At 39.4% G+C, this 8,482-nt stretch overlaps 1 long non-coding RNA gene across 2 annotated transcripts; it reads left to right on the forward strand.

Annotated features, from left to right (window-relative positions):
- Nucleotides 1-7: 7 nt before the first annotated feature.
- LOC123060360 (uncharacterized) lies at nucleotides 8-2,019 on the forward strand. Of its 2 annotated transcripts, none has more exons than XR_006427922.1 (3): nucleotides 8-1,244; nucleotides 1,465-1,568; nucleotides 1,671-2,019. It is a non-coding gene; the product is annotated as an uncharacterized lncRNA (long non-coding RNA). The 2 variants fall into 2 exon arrangements; XR_006427921.1 differs by having other exon boundaries at nucleotides 1,682-2,019.
- Nucleotides 2,020-8,482: the final 6,463 nt, after the last annotated feature.

The raw sequence follows: 8,482 nt of genomic DNA on the forward strand, positions 1-8,482 counted from the left end.
CGTGATCCGCAATCATGCGACGCGTCGACCCCAGCCACCGCGCGTGCCGGAAGCTACATCCATCGCCCCTCCACTCCAACCATCACCTCGACAACTGGCGCAACATTTCCTCTGCTCCGGCACGACCTTCCCCCATCCGGCGTGACCTTCCCTCCCCACCGGCGTGGACTGCCATCTGCTCTGGTGTGCCCTCCCGGTCCTCCACAGCCCCATCCCCATCCTCCCTCGAACATCTTCCTCCCGCCACCTATGCCATCTTCGTCCTTCCTCCCGCCGTTCAACTACAGCAACTCGCACCATTCAACTAAATCACCTAATGCCTCCCATCTCTAATTTCTCCTCAGCCAGCAGCGGAAACGCCGGCAACCGAGCCATCTCCTCTAGATGCTCTGTGTGCAGCCGCTGGCTTCTCGCATGCCATCGATGTGCCTTCTTCCTCCTGTGCACGATGGACTTCCTCCCGCGCATCCTGTGACCTTCTTACTCCCGTGCGGCTGCTAGCTAGCACTTGCAATCTCGCCGACCCATTGTCCGATGCCGCTTCAGATCCCTTTGGTACCGTTGCTTGAGAGCCCTGTGGTGTTGCTGCAATTGCTTCAAATTTTGACTTGTGCTACTACATGTCTACTGGTTCCTTCCTCCATCTGATGTCGCTCATGCTGTTGTTGTTCAACATCACGCCGTTGTAGAGGGTACATGGCAGGTCGAGTTGATTTCTCATGGTCGTTCAAATAGAAAACTAAAGTCTGGGTGTTGCTAGGTACATTCAGAGTAAGACGTTTACATTTTTCTTCAGGAAGACATTTGTAAGTCTGAACATCGTGTTCCTTTTTCTTCAGGAAGACATTTGCTTTAAAAAGAACTACATCTCGTCAGATCACTTATAAAATAAGATGAGTGCACTAACATATGTAGGCCTCGGATGCATCCATGTGGAATTGTATGAAAAAAGGAAGGAACTGTCTAGGTGGATGAGAAGTTCAAGTTGAAATCTCCCCTACACACACTTTGATTTTTATTTCCATGTATTCAGTTTTTAGATGTTCTACAGTCTCTGAACAAAATCTGTTCTTTCATCCACAAAACTTGTTTACAGTCCTGGATCAGTAATCACACATTAATTTTTACTATTTCTGCATTACACAGAAAATGAAGGTGCCCTCCTAGCCATGGTGAAATCTTCCCCATCCCTGATGAACAGCGGCAACCTCGATTTACGACTCGCAGTTTGCAATCGTCGCATGGTAAAGTTTTCATTCCAAGTTTCTGTTCACATGACATTATTTTTATTGACATTGTGGTAGGGAAAAATAGTATGTGTCATCGAAAATCCTTGGGCGCTACTGTGGACTCGAGTATCCTACATAGGCATGATATTCAATATTTACTTTAACTATTACATTGAGATACTGAACCACTTGATCCTCAATGCTCGTGCCCGATCCCAACCTGCTGTCCCTGAAGACCGCATATACATTGCAGTCGCCCCTACCCGTGCGCCACTGCTGTAACCTGCACCCTGCAAAAAAAATGCAAGTTCAAATTCAGATAAACAAGAAGTTAAAAAGGTATTGCCTTCACTCATGTTGTTTTGCCAACGATCTTTAGTTTGTTCAGTAGCTCGTAAACAATTGCCAAAAGCTCGTAACTTCAGAATCATAAGTTGATAGTTTGCCTACAGGGACAACCATGCTGATGGTGATTGAAGAACAATTCTGAATTATTATTATTGAGCCTGAAGGCCACGTTTTATGCACGATGTGGCAGGATTCTAGGGATTGTTTTGAGGCGGTCGATGGCTTTTGAGAGATGTGTTCATACTTACAAGTTTGAAGGGGTTCAAAGCTCATTTATACAAGGAGGAATGGCAATTTGGTTGCACATCTGTTTGCGAAAAAGAGCACTAAAACTAGATGTACTTTCTATTTCTTTATTTGTAACCCCCTACCTACCTGATTGAGACTATTCAATTAGAGTTAGTTTTTCCTCAATAATGAAGTGGCAAGAATTAGTTTTTAAAAGAAAGACCGGTGCATCTACTTCGTTGGTGGTAATTCCATCATTTTTGTTTTTCAAAACAAACACAAAAATGATGCTCATAGATAACAAAAAGTGATGCTCATAGATAACAAAAAAACCTCTATCTAGGCGTTTAACGTTCTTTTCTTATTCAACGTGTTGGTAGTTTGTATAAAAAGACGAAAAATGATGTTAAAAACAAACAAATGAGCGTTTACCCAAAAAAGAGTGCCTAAAACATAAACTCTAAAAATTCCACAGAACCAAAAAAACTATTCGTGAGTTAAAAATAGATCATAGAAGTCCAAAATTAAAAGCAAAAGAGCGAGCATTTCTTGAAGACAACAAAATGTGGATGCGAAGTTCATATTCTCTATTGCGGATAGTTAAAAAATATTCACTTATGGCAAAACACACACATTGGGTATCCAAAAATAAAGAAGCGAACACACAAAAAAACCATGAAGTTCAAATTTTAAAAATAGAGAACTCTGAAGTTTATTAAAGAAATAAAACAAATTTTCTTTGTTTCTAATTAAAATAAAAAAAGTTCAGATTAGAATAGCAGAGTAGTTGGATGTTTATTAAATCACTCCTAGCAAAAATAAAACCAAGAAGTTCAATTTAAAATAATATAATAGTTTGGTGTATATTGAAAACTCAGACTTTTCTCATTATTTAAAGAATAAAAGGAAGAAGTTCAAACTAAAATAACAGTGTAGATGAATGCATATAAAAACTTAGATTTTCCTCATTACAAAAGAATAAACACAAAGAAGTTCAATTTATAATAGTAGAGTGGTTTGATGTTTTTTTTTTAAACTCGGATTTCTCCCCTTACGAAAGACTAAACCAAGAAGTTCAATTTAAAATAACCGAGTAGTTCAACATTTATAAACCAAGAAGAAAACAAGCATCACCTAGATAATGTTAACTCTGGAAGTTTAAATTTAGCAAATTGGAGAGTTCGAAGAAAATGTTATGAGTGTGAAATAATCTCTCATGGATTTTTCACGTTCGTGAAAAAAGATAACCAATCGGAGTGTCTATTCTTTCTCCTCTTACCTTGTTCAGTATTTGTACAAAAAAATAATTTTCCACGTTTAAAAAAACCCCAAGAAGGTCAAATTAAAATAACAATGAACCTCAAAAAAGTATATAAAAAGATTGTCAATGTTTCTATGGAAAAACTAGAAGTTCAAATTTAAAGAATGAATCTATTGGATGTTTATTTAAAAATGAGGTTTTTGCTCATTCTAAAGAAATAAAACCAAGAAGTTCAAATTAAAATAACTAAGCAGTTGGATGTTTATAAACACTAAGATTTTTCCTGTTGCTATAATAATAAAAGTACGAAGCTAAGTAGAATAAAAGATCAACTCAATGTTTACTAGAAAAATCAGATTTCCCATTTAAAAAAAATAATACCCAAGGAGTTCAAACAAAAAAAGGCAAAATCTAAAAAATTGACGCTAGAAGTTCAGTTGCTCGGCTGAGCAAAGTTCAAAAATTATTGCGAGAGAGGTTCACCTCGTATTTCCATGTTTGATTTTTTCGTATAAAAATCGAATACAATTCTTTACTCAAAATATGAAAAGGTGAAGTTCAAATTGAAATAACAGAGAAGTTCGGAGTTTATTAAAACCTAGGATTTACCTGTTCAAAAAATAAAAAACACAACGCCATCTTTTGCACTTCTGAAAACAACTCATAAACGAAAAAAATGGTTGCTAGAAGTTCAAGTACTCGGCAAGGAAAAGTTAAAAAAAATCTTGTGAGAGGGGTTCACCGTGTATTTAGATGTCCAAAATACATAAAAAATATGTTGTTTTTTGTCTTTTAAAACAATTCTCTCAAACCAGAGAGAAGTTCAAAGTGATAACAACCGGAAGTTCACGTACTACATGGTGCATATTTCATATAAGAAAAATACAATAAAGTGAAACAGAGTGAAGTTCAAACAGACATGCCCCAGAAGTTCAACTACTTCATGCAATGCATTTCCGTTAGCGACAAACGCAGAAATCATGATCTCGCCATTTTCTAATTTACCTCAAAACGAGAGGAATATCATTTGTGTAAGTTTAAGTCCTCGGTCGGAGAAAGTTAAAAAATTTATTGTGACAGACGTTTGTACAAAAGAAATATTATTTGTGTAACACTAACGAATGGATGAGAAAATTACAAATAAAAAATTCATCACAGAAGTTCAACGTGAAAACAACAAGAAGTTTAACTACTACGCTGAATGAATTTTAAATGAAAAACTTTTAAAATCATCACGATTATGAAAAAATGATCAACACGGGAAAGTTGCGTGTTTACAGCAGCTTTCCATCGGTATATCACCTGCTCAATTCCGGTGAGTGGATGGAGAGCTCCGAGGAGTGGATGGAGAGCTGCGGGCAAAACACACACATGAAAAACAGAGTGAAGTTCAGGTACACATGCCGAGAAGGTCAGATTCTTCACGCGGTGCATTTTCGAAAAATCTGTTTCGAAATAAAGGCAGAACGAGTGATCTTGCCGTTTTCGAAATTACATAAAAACGGCTAGGAACTCAGAGAAAACCATCAACATGAAAAAGTTTCACATTTTCCGTAGCCTTTCAGCGGTATATTATTTGCCTCATTCCGATAAAGTTTGTATAAATTACGGCAAAAATACGTTTTAGCCATTTTCAAAATTGACATAAAACCATAATGAATTAGGAGAAACAATATATATAAAAAAGTTTTGCATTTCTTCAAGCTTTCCAACGCCATATCATTTACTGCATTTGGACGTACGGTTAAAAAATTAGCTCAAAAATACGAACTCGGTGGAAGTTGTACAATTTTCTAAATTACTTTTAAACTGTTCAAAAATAGAAAAAACTTTTAACATGAAAAAGTAGAGCATTTTCATAAGCTTTCCAACGCCATATTATTTGCCTCAATTGGATTAGCCGTTTAGAAATGACATCGAAAAAACGAACTCGGATGCTCCGTTTGTGAAATTCTACGATTTTCCGAATTACTCTTTAACCGTAGGGAATTAGAGAAAACTTTTAATATATGGAAGAAGCGGTTTTGCAGCAGCTTTCCAACGTCATATTATTTGCCTCATTCCGATAAACGGTTTAAAAATGCGATCGAAAATATGATTCACGTTTTTTGTATGAAGAAAAAAACGATTTTCAAAACTGCTCTTAAACCACTTACATTTTGCCAAAAATTTAATTTGGGCTATGATACTGATGTCCATAGCTTTCCAACGGTATATCGTAAGCTACATTTGGAGACTTTTTAGCTGAAGTTCAACCAAGTACTCGCAAAAGGTCAGACGCGTTACTCGGGAAGTTCATGTTGTGATCAGAATATTATTCTAATCCCGTGATCAGAATAGTGTTTATATATATAGGACTCCTCTTCTGTACTCTTGGGAGTATGTACTCCCATCCTCAATATACCTCATATACGCATTAATTATACCTTTTTATTATTCTCAATATACTTCATTAAATATTCTAAGATACCCCAATATGAGTTTAGTTGAAAAAATATCATCTGCGACGTACTTTTTGTAATATACCTTTTCACGTACAAACACATCAGTATATACATAAATATTTAAAAATACATAGACTCACATGAATTTTTTCGTGAAACACATTTTGGGGTATCTAATAATTACTAATGAAGTATATTAAAAATAATAAAAAGATATAAAAGATTCATCTATATGGTATATGAGGAGCGGGAGTACGTACTCTCAGGAGTACACAACCATTTTCCTATATATATAACTCAATGTATCTCCTCTCACGGGTTAACATTGTCCCAGAGCCATTTTATTAGACTGCAATTAAACAATTACTTTGCACTACGCAAGCTATAGCTAACTTTCTCTAATCTTACCAAAAGAAGATAAAGGTTTAGGGCCGCTGTAGGAGCAGGTCTCCATCGACTTCGGCACAACGACTGCGACTTTGATGATGGTGCGGCCTAGGAGAGCCGCCGCGGCGCTCGATCTAAGGAACGGTCCGGGAGGCGCGTCGGGAAGGCGACCCTCGACTCCTGTTCGCAAGATGGAGTCGTTGCCCCAGGTCCTCGCGCCGGCGGTGTTGTCCAGGTCCTCGTGTCGGCGGCGTCGCCTCTAGGTCCACACGCCGTCGCCGCCGTCTACGCACTCGTGAGATGGGATCGGAGATATGCGACAGTTACATGGGATTGACCGAGCGAGGCACAATGTTTCCAAGAAAAAACACGGACCATAATACCCTTCTTGATTAAATTAAATATTTTATTTGACATGTTAAAATCAACGGTCAGAAATAATCAAAGGAGGAGTTACACGAAATTACATTTCGTAACTCTCCAATCACCGTAAAAGAGCTCTTAAATACACATTCAACATTTTATTAATATAGTTGAACATTTTTAATCGTGGGGTGAACTTTTCTTAATACTCCCTCCGTCCGGAAATACTTGTCGGAGAAACGGATGTATCTAGACGCATTTTAGTTTTAGATACATTCATTTTTACCTATTTCTTCGACAAGTATTTTCGGACAGAGTGATATATGACAAACATTTTTAAATGCACAATGGCCATTTCAGAACACATACTAACTATTTTTAAATACGTAGTGAATATTTTAAAATATTGATATTTTTTTAAAAAATTGATCACAAAAGATCTAACAGTCACTTTTTCGGAGGAAACCCGACTTGAAAACTGAAGAAAAGAAAGAAAGAAAGAAACATGCTCAAGAAAGCGCACTGCATACCACGAGAGTGGGTCGGCCCAGTACGCTCGAATACCAGCCTCTCGGTTAGAGCATAGTGGGCTGACCCACTCTGGTGGTACCATGTAAAGGCCCAAGCACCAGCCTCGATGGGTCAGATTTCCTTCAAACGAATAAAAGAACTGCAGCGCCAAATCCATTTCAAGAGACGTTACGCTAAAATAGGTTGAAGAGAAGTATCTAGATGTACCTGAGGCCGAAGCATGAGCTATTGTCACGTTCGAACATCAGTGACAGATCCACTACTAAGTCGAAGGGATGTTTTCAGCCGTACGAATATTTCAAACGCGAAAATAATTAGTCTGTTGCACGCTTCTACTTTACTTAATTATGCGTGTTAGGCTACGGAAATTCTCTTTGAATCTTTCATCTTGCCGAAATAAAATTTTAGCTTTTTTTCCCGTTCTTCAAAAAATTCACAGATGTGGTACTCTACATGTTTGGTGAAATGACTAACTTTTACAAAGGAAATTAATGTAATGAATAAAATTCAGATATTTTTTCTTTCTTCAAAAAATTCACAGATGTAGTACTCTAAATATTAGGTGAAATGACTAATTTTCATAAGGAAAATCATTGCAATGCGACCTATGCAAAAATAAATAAGAAGTTCTGGCTGCGGTTCTACAGATCTGAATTTGATTTTTTTTACACCTGCTGCTTGTTATTATAGATTTTTTTTGTTGCTACGAATTTTCAAAATTATATTCGTGCACTAGGAGCACCGGTGCCCGAGAGCCAAAAGGTTCTAGTCATAGCGGAGAGTAACTTTGAAAGTAACATACACATTATCCTAGGCTATATTACTACCTTCAAAGTGGGTAGTAATATAAGTGTTGTTGGTAGGATCAAGTAAGCGTAGGTGGTAAGGGAAGGATGGAGGGAGACGTGGCGAGGATCGGGCGCGTCGGCGGCAGGGCGCCGTCGCGGCTAGGAGAAGGGCGGCGACTAGGGCTGTTGGCGGCTAGGGTTCCGGCTCCTCAGGGAGCCGGGCAATAGGAGATAATATTCTTCTTATTGCTTGCCTTCAAATAGAGTCTTACAACCTATATTTATATCCTAGATAACTTGTAGAAGAATCAACCTAAGATAACTTGCCTAAGATAACTTGCCTAATCTGAAAATAAAAACTAAGATAACTTGCGGCCTAAGCCGGCCGGCCATAACACTTCTCCCCGCCTGCACAAACAGCTCGTCCTCGAGCTGTAAGGTGGGGAAGCGCTTGCTTGAACTCTTCGAGGTAATCAACCAGCGTCAAACACCTTCTCGACATCTGGGGCGGCCAGGTCGGCGACGACGGCGTCCTCCGGAATGTAGTCTGCCACCTCCAGGTAGAAGAGTCGCGGGCAGGCGTGGCCGGGCTTGTAGGGTTCGTCGCAGTTGAAGCACAACCCTTGGCGGCGACGCTCGAGTATCTCAGCTGGGGTGAGCTGGCGGAACGGGCGCCCCGCGGTCGCGGCGAGGGGTGCCGCAGAAGCCTGCACAGGCCGACCCTGCGCGGAATCCGGTCCGGGTAGCGACCCAGCAGTCTGGGACGGTGATTCCTGCTGGATGGCCACCGCGCCGCGCTCGAATGCGCGGGCGTAATACATGGCCGACTGGAGATCCTGGGGTCCCCGAAGCTCCATGTCCACGCGGATATGGTCCGGTAGACCGCCCACAAATAACTCAGCG

This window comes from Triticum aestivum, chromosome 3A (assembly GCF_018294505.1).
Source record: "Triticum aestivum cultivar Chinese Spring chromosome 3A, IWGSC CS RefSeq v2.1, whole genome shotgun sequence".
NCBI lineage: Eukaryota > Viridiplantae > Streptophyta > Magnoliopsida > Poales > Poaceae > Triticum > Triticum aestivum.